This window comes from Rattus norvegicus, chromosome 4 (genome assembly GCF_021556685.1).
Source record: "Rattus norvegicus strain SHRSP/BbbUtx chromosome 4, alternate assembly SHRSP_T2T, whole genome shotgun sequence".
NCBI lineage: Eukaryota > Metazoa > Chordata > Mammalia > Rodentia > Muridae > Rattus > Rattus norvegicus.
The window spans coordinates 131360485-131374130 of record NC_141537.1 but is presented as its reverse complement, the minus strand read 5'-3'; the positions used below and the strand labels follow the sequence as shown (position 1 = coordinate 131374130).

At 45.1% G+C, this 13646-nt stretch overlaps 1 protein-coding gene across 1 annotated transcript in view; it reads left to right on the top strand.

Moving 5' to 3' along the window:
• Positions 1-13646, top strand: part of Frmd4b (FERM domain containing 4B) — a 326883-nt gene that overhangs the window by 56509 nt on the left and 256728 nt on the right. The gene's annotated exons all lie outside the window — the stretch shown is intronic.

Sequence of the window (13646 nt, the reverse complement as noted above, 5' to 3'; positions counted from 1 at the left end):
AGCACACTGTGGGGGTTTCTGGCTGCTTGATTCATTAAGGGATCTGCTTTTCCCTGTCTTGGGCCATCCTTGGTATTAACTCCAACAAGATCCCTATAGCAAATGCAGTCAATTCTCATCGTTCTGAGCATCATATCCAGGGAGACCCCTTTTTTTGTGGTTGCTTCTTACTGAGCGGAAAATTGCCCAGAAGTTTCTCCCTTCACCCATAATGTCCTGTTCTGTGGCAACAGCCAATATTAAGTAATATTCTAGGCCGTGTTCCCGGCGAGGGGAATCAAATTAACCAGGAGCAGATAGGCTTGCCTCTGGGCTTTTGGTGGGATCCATATATCCCCAGCTGCAAGGGGAAAGGACTGAGACGTTAGCATCACCGGTTACAGCAGTTGAGGACATGAACAACAGACAAGCCACCACAATGTCTTCTATGCAAGAAAGCATTATAAGAGGGTCTGAAATTTTTGTGAATAAAAGGGGCATTACTATGGATTTGCTTCAGAATAGTAGGAAATAATAGGAGGCAGTATGTAGACGTGATAATTAGCATTAGTTGTCATGCTACACCTGGGAAGAAGTGATGTCAACTAAGGAATTGCCTCCATCAAATTGGCCTATGGCCATGCCTGTGGGGCATTTTCTTGATTACTACTTGATAAAAGAGAGCCCAACTGACTCAGAGGTAGTGTCCCTGAGGAGGTGGACCTTGGCCGTATAGGAAAGATAGCCCAGCAAGCCAGAAAGCAGTTATTTTCAGTGTCCCTACTTCCGTTCTACCTCCACGTTCCTGCCTAGGATGTCTTCAGTGATGAACTATAAGCCATATAAGCCCTCTTCCCCTCTAATTGCCTTTGGTCAGTGGTTTATTACAGCAAAGAAAGTAAACTGTGGCAGTGGGGTATGAACAAACCATAACTGTCCACGAATTGAAGATTGCTGGAGTTCATTACATTTTTTGTCTCCTTTTGCATGTATTTGAAATTGTCCATCATTTGGAACAACTTTAAATAGAAAAATGATTCAAATCAACAGAAAGAAAAGTGAGTGGAGGGGGGCTGGAGAGATTGCTCAGTGGTTAAGAGCACTTGCTGCTTCTGTGGAGGACCTGGATTTGGTTCCCAGCATCTGCCTGGCAGCTCTGTAACTCTGTAAACAACCATTTGTAACTCCAGTTCCAGAGGATCCATTGCCCTTCTCTGGTCTTTGAGGACACCAGACACACACACACACACACACACACACACACACACACACACACACACACACAGAGAGAGAGAGAGAGAGAGAGAGAGAGAGAGAGAGAGAGAACGAACATAGACATACATGAAGGAAAAAATGCTCCTACATATAGAATACAAACAAAGAAATGCTAAGTAGAGAACATTGGTCATATATATCCATGTAAGTGTTGACAGCACATTGCAGAGCTGTGTGTGGCTCTTTATCAGACCCTGCCCTGTGCTCAGAGTGACTCAGGCCCATAGAGAATGTGTGGTATTACTGGAACTTATAGGGGTAGATTTGGGCCTGGATAATTGCTTTTCTTCATATTGCTTAACTCCATGTGCAGGCACCCAGAAGCTTCAGGCTGACTTGAGTCCTCAGATCAAAGACAAGCTAACCCCCCAGCCCCTTCCTTGAAGAAATTGCAACCGCGCTATGAGTCCATCTTCCCATACCTAAATCAGCCCTGGCCAGAATGGTGCCTGGTCCCTGGAGGCAGGAGGTATGGACTGGGACAGAAAAAGGTCATCTTGTTTGTTCTTCTTAAAAACACTAGGCATTTTCTTTCATGGACTTATTTTATAGGGTGGAAGAAAAAACAACAACTACTACAATAAAAGCCCTGGAGACTCAATGAGTCACCTGACTTTCCAGTCATAGCTAGAACTGAAGCCTAGGAAGCTAGACCTTGAGACCACATACTGTGTCCCCAACCCAGTGGCAAGGCTCCACTACATTCAGGTTTCTGCTGAGTTTCCATAACTTATCACATATAGTGAGAGAGACCTGCCATTGGAGACCAAGTGACACAGCAATGACAAGCATGGGTGTATCTGGAGTCAGAGGGATTCGGGTCCAAAGCATACCATCCAGGTACTGGCTGTCAGTAAGTCACTGGTAAGGTCACCTGAACCTCATTTCAGACATGAGGAGAGTTGGATGCAGGGAACGGGAGTGGCCCGTCATATCTACAGGGCCAGCCTACAATCCCAGTTCTCATTGGCCCTGGAGTCCACGCTCCCACAACTTACCACTACCTCAGTGATGTATCGGAGAGCCCAGGGTATTAGTCAGGGACACACGATCAAGGCCTAGGTCCTTGGCTTCCACTTTGCTCAGTGAAGCCTAGCATTTTTGATGGCAGGCATACTCCTTAAGGTCTTACTGTTTTCCAAGAGTTCTCTGCTTTCCATGGAAGCTTTGTTATGGAAGTTTGAACGCGCTTTTAAAAAGGCAACACAGAAATTCTTGTGCTTAGTCTAGCTTCAGCACTTAACTCGCAAAGCCAACCGTGCCGGGTCTGACCCTTGTTGTCCCTCTCATTTGGAATCACATCTCTGTCACCCGCTCACGTCATATGAATCGTGAGGATTTCCGCTAACATCTCTGAAAGATAGACTCTTGTCACAAAGACAGACTCATGCGTTTAAAGATGGAAGAAAAACCCGGTCAGTGTTAAACTTTAATGTCTCTGGTAATATATACATACATTATTTATTCAAACAGTATGTGGGAAGCATAATAAATATACATAGTGTAACAACTGATTCATATTTTTAATGTATATTGAGTTGAGGTTCAAATAGCGTCAATCTATTGGCATTATAGACATGTCTATAAAGTCTCTTTTTAGTTCTAGAAATTTCTGATCCATTTTCCCTCACAGTTTAGATATTTCTCCAATGTCTAAATTGGGCTATTTGGGCCAAAGAGTTTCTCAGTGTCTGGACTTAGCTAATACCATCCTCTTGGTATAATACCCTCCATTCTTCTATTTGTTGGGCTTTTGTAAATAGATCCAGGGGTTTGCTCAGATTCATATTCAGCCTTTTTGTATTTGACACTGATTTACACGAATGCTGTGTTGTTCTTTCTGGAGGCCCATTGTATGGGGTAGTTAGTCTGCGGTATCAACAGACTGAGATGGGTCCATTATTTCATTGCCAAATAGTGATGCTCTAATTTTAGCTTTATCTCTCCTTCTGTATTGACAGAAACAATTCTATGAGGAATCTCTGTATTTTAAATATTTGCAGACTTGGTTAACTGCTCATCCAAGTCTCATGGTGTGTGTGTGTGTGTGTGTGTGTGTGTTCCTGTGTATTCTGGTGTACATATATGCATGTGCATGAAAGGACAACCTCAGGTGTCATTCCTAGGTACCATTCACCTTGGCTTTTGAGCCATGGTCTCTCACCGGCCTGAAACTCATTGAGTATGTTAGGCTTCCCACCCAGGGCAAGCCAGATCTGCCTGCCCCTGCCTCACCAGTTCAGGGATTACAAGTATACTTAGGAGTTTTGGGTTTTGTTTTCCCTTATGCCTAGACTCTGGGACTAGGACTCAGGTCCATATGCTCGCAAGGCAAACATCTCCACAGCTTCCTAGTTTTGTACTTTCTATAAAAGAAAAACCTTTTCCCACCTCTCACCAGTTTAGGTGATGTTTGCTTTCTAACCTCCCAGACATTCCTTAAGGGGCAGCACGGACACTATTGTGATACTGGCTGCATTCCTGGGTCAAGCCAGTGGGTTGTCAAGATGTACTCAGAGTGGTGAGTAAATGCTTGTGCTCTGTAGCCAGAGAACTCCTCAGCCAGCATGCCCTTGCCAGTTAGTTCAAAATGGGCACTGATGGCCAGAGAAGATGATAAACATATTTTTTAAACTACAATGAACGCTATCAGTCGTGGTGGTGTCTGCTTGAATTCACTGCACTTGGAAGCTGAGGAAGAAGGCACATGAGTTTAAGATAGGCCTGGGCTACATACTGACACCATGGCTCAAAAAAAGAAATTGCTGTGAGTCATAGGTGTAGTGAAGTCAACCAAGCATTTCTTCAGTAACTCAGCCTGTTCGCAGTAGTTGCCCCATAAATATTCTCAAGTGAAAAATAATTCTTTACATTTCCAGATGAATCAAGGTGAGGCTTTGCCTGTTGGCCATACTCTCTCTCTTACTTCCAGTGTAGTGGTCCAGCAGCCAGTCTCCTGTACAGAGCGATTGGGGTTTTCTACAGTGCCCCAAGTATTTTTTTCTCCAGTGTGGAGCTCTAGTTGGAAGCCTTCCGAAGCTGCTCTCATAAGGCAGGTCAGTCATTTCCTAGTGAGGAGAGCTCTCCCTCCCAGACACATTTTCTTACCCTTTCAACTCATGCTTCAGTCATGAGCCGATATTTGCTCCTGGGGCTTCCTCGGAATCATGGACACTAAATTAGTAGAAGGATTTCTGTTCCAATAACTATAAGTAGAACATTTTGTGGAAGAGCCAAGAGTGAGGTTAGATGCTGTCGAGATCAAATCCCAGCCCTGTCCCCTTTCAGGGTTTGTCATTTCAGGCTGCCACTCAATGTAAACAAAGCTTCTTAGTTGTGGGCCAAAGGGTGTCTTAACCCTCAGACTCCTTACAGGAAGAAATCCAAGTTGAAAACACACTTACATCATGTCTCTCGTGTCACCCAAAGAAAGCAATTGACAAGGAACCTTAAAGGATAGTATTTGTCCTTCCTTTGGCTCCTTCCTCTTCTGTGCTCATCAGCGGACCAGAAGTGTGAGAAATCCTTAAAACTCTATCCAGGAAGGGCAAGGCCTAGCTTAGGTTCTCTGATAAACAGCCCTTGACCAAGGCTTGTACAGTAGACTATGACTTTACTTATACGTTCTAGGGTAGGTAAAATGGAATGGTGAAAAAACGTTTGGTTGTCCTGGTTGAGAAGAGTGGATGAAGTAGAAGAGACCCCTTGTGGACTGAGGGTATTATTCTAGAATTGGGGTTGCCTAGGTGTCAGTACTTACCAAAATTTACTGTGTGTGGATTACATCATTACACAGTGAAAATGTCAATGCTATCAGTTCACTATGAATTTGAATCCCAGGGAAGCAGGAGTGACAGGGAATGACAGAGTGAGCAGGATGGAAAGAAGGTAGACACAGGCATGTGACAATATGTAAGGAGGCCAGCTACTGCTTAGTGACAGACTGATGGCATGGTCTCAGACAGATAACTTAGGAAGTGGCTCTGTGAAATCACTGTGCTCTGAAGAGCGCTGGGGTCAGGGGTGGGGTTGGATCAGTACTGTCATTTCTTCAGAGGCCCGGAGGACTCTGTTGGAGGCTAAGGCTGAGGTTATGGTGACCCGGCTCTGCAGCTGTGGGAATTTTGCAGACATTGCCTGAGTTCCTCTGGTCAGAAAACAAAGCCTGTGCTCAGATCCGGGTGGAACACACCTGATGCAGGTGTGGGCTCAGGCGGGGCTGCCCTGTGGCTCAGGTTAAACCCTTGAAAGCCAGGATGACTGCGTAGCAGTCTGGTCTCCACCACTCACTAGTCTAGCAGTTCCAAGACTGTGACCTAACCTCTCTAACCTCAGTCTGCCTAGAGCTGATTGAAAGAGCCCCCGGGCCTTCCCCAGAGGAGGCTGTCTCTAGACAGTTCTCACGCACACTGCTAAACTCACTGAGCCTTCTGTCTAGCCATAGGAACAAGTCTCCTTTGAAGACCGAACAGTCCCGACACTCTTGAGGGAGGGAAAGCAGGTCCAGGAGGGAGCTTAACTGCTGAAAGACTGAACCACAGATAAGATTGCAGCCTCTTAGTCCTGTGGGAAGTAGCAAGGCCCGTCACACTGTGTCAGGAGGGCTTCCGGTGAGGTTGAGACCCAGTCACTCCCAATGATAACCTAGATAGGAATGCACCATGTTGAAGCTTCCTTCCCTTCCTGTCTCAGCTTTTCAGTCCCTTACCTATGCTTTGTGGGAACATGTCCCCTGATGTACTCACCCTTAACTCTTTGTCTCAGGGAAAACCCAACCTAAGGGCATCCTGTGACTATCACTCAAATATTGTGAGTGTTAAGTGAGATGATAGGGAGAACGTCTGACAGCAATGCAGAGTCTTGAGTAAGTTTAGACCAAGTAGAGCGATCAACTTGACTATTTCATTACCCATGAGAAGCAAGACAGATGGCTGTGGTATTTACCATCCAATGAGATATATAATAATACCTGTTTGTGTGTTTAGGATATTATGGGTATGTGTGTCTGTGAATGTGCATGTGCATGCGTGCGTGCGTGTGTGTGATCCGTCTTGCATGTGGGAGGGGAAAGACCTCAGGCGTCACTCCTTGTTTGAAGCAGGGTCTTTTGGTCATTTACTGCTCTGTCTTCCAGAGTGACTGACCTGCTAACTTCTAGAGGTTGCCAGTCTGTGCCTCCCATCTTTCCCTTGGAAGGCTGGGGTTTTGAACACATGCCACCACTGTCAGGCTTCTGTGGCTTCTGTGGTACCGGGGTCAGGTCCTTATGCTTCCATAACAAGCACTTTACCCAGGGAGCCATCTCCCCAGCTTCTACATGAGAACCCTTTGAGAGTGCAAGTTAAAAACCGAGGCTGTTCTGAAAACTTAGATTGTACTATACTATAAGCAACAGTGTTGGTTTTCAGAAGTACAGGGGCTCTCTCCAAAATGGAAGCCGTAGCCTGAACACTAACTATATCTGTATCTGTATCTATTGTATCTATAGCTAGAGCACATATCTATCATATGTATCACCTCATTTTAGAATTTTACATTTTTTGCATTCTCCTTTCTTGTCTGTGAGTGTGTGTGTGTGTGTGTGTGTATGTGTGTGTGTGTGTGTAGACCAGAGATCAGTCTTGAGTATTATTCCCAAAACACTATCCATCTTGTTTTATAAAACTAGGTCTCTCATGGCCTAGAGCTTACCAAGTAAGCTGACTGGCAAACCCCAAGGATCTGCATGCTTCCCTCTTTCCCTTCCTCCTCTTTCCCTTCCTCCTCTTTCCCTTCCTCCTCTTTCCCTTCCTCCTCTTTCCCTTCTTCCTCTTCCCCCTCCTCCTCCTCCTCTCCTCCTTCTCTTCCTCCTCCTCAACACTGGAACTATAAGAATGCACCATCATGCCCAGCTTCTTCATGAATGTTCCTAGGGCTGGAACTCAGGACCTCATACTAGCACAGCAAACATTTTTACCTACCAAATAACCTCCCTCCATCCTGTATTCCCTTCTCTTAAAGCAGAGGCTCATCTGTAGTGTGTTCTTTTCTTTCTTATCAGAGACAACATGAAAATCAAACTTTGTGAGTGATGAAATTGCCACAAAGAACAGGGCATACCACACAGAGAAGTCTTTCAAAGGACAAAATGGGATGAAAACGCTATTTTTTTTTTGTAGAAGAAAGAACTGAATTTTGAGAGTAGGAGTTTCAGAAACCAAAATATTATAGCCCCAAATGATTCAGTTGAAAGACTTATTAAAGTAACCATCAGAACCACATTGAGTGGAAGCAGTCATTCCTCACACTCTTTCCCAGGTAGACCCAGAAGAGCCTTGTCCATCCTCAAACCTGGTGGTCCCCTCGTCACTGGCCACAGATTTTGTATACACTCAAAGGACTGATCCTTTGGCTAGGAGACAGTAGAGGGTCTAGGGCAGTAGTTAGCTAGCTGTGGTCCATCGGCAGTCTGGCTGCTTCTGACCCACTCTACTTTGCATGACTGTTACTGCATTGGCAGCACAGTGGCAGAACAGAGGATGAGCGACTGTGACAGATCACACAGCCCACAAAGTTACAAAAGGTCTCTGGACCATCCTTGAAAAAGTTTGCAAACAAAAATGCCTGGAAGGATCCCTTTCTAAAAGCTTACCAGAAGATCCTGGTGTACGATCAGGGTTGGCCATGACAGAGGACAATTGCGTGTTCTGTTTACATGAGCAATAAGCAGAGAGGCACAGAGGGGACCGTGTTTCACCCAGGGTTGCAGAGGCAAAGCAGCCATAGGAAACACCCCCACTGGCTGCCTCTCTACCTCCTAGTACATCTCCTGTTTCTGCAATAAAGCCCCTGGCTTCTGTTTGCCCCTGACCAACACGGAACTCACTGACAGCAGACAGGTTTGCTGGCCAGTGGAATTTTGTGATGAATAACACAGCGAGTTGGCTTGTCACCTGGCACCGCAAATCTCAGGCGTGCCAGCAAGTCTCCTCTTTGCCGCGGCACCATCTGGACATAAAACGGTGTGGAATTTCCAACAAATGGTGTTTGATGGACATGTCTGGTGGAAGCCTCTGCAGAGAAAGGCTAGAGGACAGTGGAAGGAGCTGTACATGTTGATAGAGGATCATGGGCTCACTCACCATTCAGCAAATGTTTACTGGTACGTTACTGTAAGCCAAGTCCAAAGCCGGACATCAAGCATGTCTCTACCCTATAATTTGATGAAGAAAACCACAGTAAATAGTAATGTCTATTGGATAGCTAAATAGACAGGTTGATGGGAGATAACCGGTTGGGACTGCTGTGAGTTATTATAGGTAAGTACAATATAATAGTGACACAGGCGACAATTACCAAGTGCCTGCTGTGTCCCACAGGGTCTTTTGCATGGTTTACTTATACTGACACATTTTACATCCACAACAGGCCAATGGAGGTCAGGGCTATTTTGATCTACATCGAACACAAGGGGAAGTGAATTGGTTAACTGGCATGCCCTGCATCACGGGGGTGAGAAGTAACGAAACCAGAGTTTTAAACACACAGCAAACGAACACTCTGTGTGCATGAATTCCAAATTCTCCCGTCCAACCAAATACAGAACAAATAGAAAGTCACCTTTGTGCTCTGCGTCTACGGACTTTTGTTCTAGTCTCCATTCTTTGAACAACACAGTAACCAACTGTGTCCTTAGCCCTGACACTCTGGGGAGTAAAGCATCATCTAGAAGAATCGAAGCATATGGACGATGAAATTAGGCTCAGTGGTACATGCTTACAGTTTGAGCTACTTCAGAGACTGAGACAGAAGAATCAACTTGAGCCGAGGAGTTTAAGACCAGCTTAGCCGACACAATAAGAGGGTGTCTAAATAAATTAGTGAGAAGTGTATGGGCGGGTGTGTGCAGGTTTCGTGCTAATACCGTGTTGTTTTGTGTAATAGATTTGGCATCACAGGCTCTAAGAACCAGTCCTAGAGATACTGAAGGACTACAGTGCAGATCGACTGAGTCTTTTGTGTTCCATGGCCCGGCAGGGGGATGCTGTTCTCAGAAATTGTATTTAAGCTGCTTCCCTCCCTTTCACAGTGGCTGGCTCATGTAAGAACCTCATAAACATGGTACTGAATTATGAATGAGTGAATTAATTAAAACATGTATATGTCTACTCTATACCCATGTTTTCTTATGAATAATATCTGGTACAAAAGTAACTGCACTGTTCTCATTACTTTTCTTTCTCGAGTGTTTGAGCTACTACCAAGGTGAAATGCAGTCATCGGACTGAACTCATTAAATCAGTTAAACAATTCTGGAGCAGAATCAGGGAGCCATAATTTACTAAAATGTTTGAAGAATTAGTATGCAGCGAGAATAATAAAAACATGAAGCAAAATTCACACAAGACTGGTGCAAGAAAAAAGGGCCATCGATCATGAGCACGGAAATGCCAAGATGGCTTTATAGCATGTTTTCTTGGCACGGATACACTGCGCAGAAGTGTGCATGCTGAGGAAGAAGTTAAGCTCAGTCAGTTACGCTGATTCAAAGTATGGAGGGATGTTTGTCTGCCCTAAAGCTTTGTGAATGTTCCTTCCTCGGTACCTTTCACTTCTTTGAGACAGAGTCTCTCATTAGCCTGGAACTTTGCCAAGCAGGCCATACCTGGCCAGGAGGTCTCCAGCGACCTCTCTTTCTGCGCCTCCCATCTGGCCATTGCTGAGAGCATGTCTCCCTGAGACCAGCTTTTCACATGGGTTCTGTAGCTTGAACTCAGGTCCTCACATTTGCAAGGCAAGTGTGTCTCTGACTAAGCTTAGCATCATCTGGTTCCTCTGAAGCCACTCCAGGTTCAATTGGCAGGCAGGAGCTCCTCAAACCCATTTTAGCGGCAGCTTTGTGAACCGGGAGCTTTGCATTTTGAAAGAAGGTGTATCACTTTCAGTGCCACGCTCATCTCTAGACAGCAAGATAGAGTCCATCAATCCGGGCCTCCATTTGCAACAATGTTTCTCTAGGTCATGTCTAAATGTTAGTGGTCACTCTGGGCCTCTCAGTAATTAATACCCTGCAGGTAGACATGCATTTGTTCAGCTCTAGGGATGTTTAACACAAGTAAGACAAAAGGGGAGAATATTTGCTAGCCATATGCTTTTTGAAGTTTTCAGACCTCTTTTATATCATTAATCAGACCAGCAAATGTGCACCTCTTTGCTCAACCCTTGTGTATGGAAGGAACATAGTGGTTTAATTCCTAAGTGAGGGCTCAGGGTAAATGCTTTCTTAAAGAGGGAGGGAGGGAGGGACAGAGGGAGAGGGAGAGGGAGAGGGAGAGGGAGGGAGGGAGGGAGGGGGACAGGGAGAGGGAGAGGGAGAGGGAGAGGGAGAGGGAGGGACAGAGGGAGAGGGAGAGGGAGAGGGGGAGGGGGAGGGGGAGGGAGAGGGAAGGACAGAGGGAGAGGGAGAGGGAGAGGGGGAGGGGGAGGGAGAGGGAAGGACAGAGGGAGAGGGAGAGGGAGAGGGGGAGGGGGAGGGGGAGGGAGAAATTGGATCTCAGGTGAGATTGGCCTTCCCCACATTTTCCTACCGCCTTGTGCTTCACAGAGTAGCATGCAGTCATCGCTAGGCGCTGTGTGTTATCATCTGTGTCTTTCTAGTTTGCTCTTACCTACTCAGCATGTGCATGTCCTAGTGAAAACATCCAATAAATAGTTGTAAAATGAATAGTGTATCCTGTGGACCAATGGGCTCTATTTGAAAGGCATCTTTGACAGCTTTCTGGACTTCTGTGCTGTGATTTGAGTGTCTTGGTTTGAATCCTTCATTTGGGAGGGCATTGCCTAGCAGCATGGCAGATAGGAGGTGAAAGTGTGGGGGGGAGGGTATAAAAAAGATGTCCTCCCACAGTACTGGGCATGCTCTGTGCCAAGTCTCCGTGGTCTACAGGCTGGGCCTTTTACCCACTGCTTCTCCACTCTTTTAACTATTGTATGCATTTTGTCTGCAAGTACATCTGTCTATCGTGTTCATGCAGTACCTGTAAAGGCCATAAGATGGCACATTGGGTTCCCTGGAATTGGAGTTACAGATTGTTCTGAGTCTCCATATGGGTGCTGGGAATCAAACGGGTCCTTGGAAGAGGAGTCAGTGTTTTTCATCGCCATGTCCCCAGCCCTGCTTCTCCACTCTTAAGGGATTCCCAGGAGATGTTACTTGCCTGAACCCATCCTGGAGGCAGAGAAGCTAGGAGATATTGGAGAAATCTAAGACTAAAATCAAGGAGATACAAACAAATCACCCACCCACTACTGTAACAAATACCAAACAAAAGTGAACTTATAGACAGAAAAAGTTTATTCTGGCTCACAGGTCATCAGTTTTAAGTCATGATTATTGGCTCCATTGCTCATGGCCAGCGGCAGGATACCGTGTTAAGAATGCACGGGAGATGAATGGTCTGCACCTTATGACCAGGAAGAAGGGGCCAGAGTCTCATTATCCCCTTCGAGAACATTCAGTGACCATAAGTTCCACTGTTCAGCCCCACCCCAGAAGGTTCTACACCCACCCACCCCCAATAATGTCACTCTGAGGAGCAAACCCTTATCACATGGGCTTTGGAAAGACACTGCAGACTGGAGCTACAGCAGGAAGGCACTACACCTGCTAATGCAGAAAACATCCCAAGGCTTTTCCTAGAAACAGTAAGCTGTGCTTTGGAAGGAACTAAGCTATGCTTTGTGGAGGTTTATTTCAAACGTGTTTTAGTATATAAAGGGAAAAAGGGGGACCATGAAATAAAGGGAAGCTCTGACCCCAGACTTAAACGCTGCCACCCCGGCCATGGTCCCATTTTTTGCAAACAACCCAAAGAAACCACTTTGAGTTCTTGCGTCTGGCGTCTGATGAAACTCTGCCAGAGATGCTGCTACCCATGGAGGGTGGCATTTCCTTTTCTCTACCTTTCTTTTCAACATTATCCACATTCTTTCTTATGTTAGCACAAAAGCAAAGCATGCTTAGGAACTCAGAAAGTACAAACCAAGAACTATAAAGTAAAAGAAAAGAAAAGACACTCATAGATCCTTCGCAGGACACAGCCCTGAGACTGCATATTCCTTCCCCACTCCTGGTTTAGACACCAGTAAACCAGAGTCACAATATTCATCCGTTTTTAACCTCTGTGCTGATTATAGACAGTTTCTACCTTGGTAAATATGAGAGTGTAGCTCCCTTTCTTCCTTTACTCCTTACATTTGGCTTTTGTAAAACCAAGCCTAACTTTCTGTGGTTATAAAAGTACATGTTAATTGGAGAAACATGCATACCCATATGTATATGTACACACGCATATACTGTGTGCCTGTGTATGTTTATGTGTCTGTGTAAATATGACTACTCAGAAAGGAAGAAGATCTGTCTTCAAGAGCTTCAGTCAGCAGACATTTTTCTGTCAAGGGCCAGAGAGTGAATATTTTCAACTTTGTTGGACCACACAGTCTTATACCCACTCAGCTCTGCTATTGTGGTGAAGTTACCACAGACGATATGTAAGGAAATGAATATGGCTGTGTTCCAAAGGCTTTATTTAGTCGGCCCAGGGTCTGCAGTCTTCTGACCCCTGATCTCAGAGTGAACACTAATAGACATACTCCCAGGAATGCATGCATTTTCTCCTCCACAAATCAGAACTATGGTCTACAAGCTTTAAATATTGATTGTTGTCTGCGATGTGCCAACTTACATAGGGTGATCCAGATAATAGTGGATGTGACACTATTGAATAGTGAGTCTGATCTTGGAGAGTTTACTGCAGGAGCTTGAAATTAACATAATGTGTGCTTTAAAAGTAGGGTTGGGGGCAGTAATGGAGAAAAATTAGCATTCTAGTCTAGCATCCCTTTTGTGACCAAACCTCTGTTTATCGGCATTTAATTTCCCTAATTGATTCTGAAGCAGACTGCACTGTCATACATGTTCTTAGGCAAAATCATTATTCAAAGGGGAAAAAAACTATCATTTTCTTCTTAGTATGAATTCTTTGCAGTAGAGTAGCCAAGTCAAAAAACACACATATTATCTCAGTTGCCTGCTATTCGACTGCTTTCTAGAAATTTTAAGCTAACATCTTTTCACCTAGCCTGCTCATGTCTTACATCCTTTGTGCAAATAGACTGACTTTGATAAATGGACAGGGTAAAATGGAAGTGTGGTTGGACTGAGTCCTGAGACAGAAATGGGGAGGTAGGGACTCATTTGTGGGAGCAGGAATGTGGTTTCTGATGTTTTGTCTCCAGGGGCTTCCTGTGACTTGGTCCCTAAATAATAGTTAGAAATAAATCTCACGCATTCCTTAGAGCTAGCCGACACCAGCTATTAACTCCCTTTATCATGTGCCAGGGACTATGCTAAA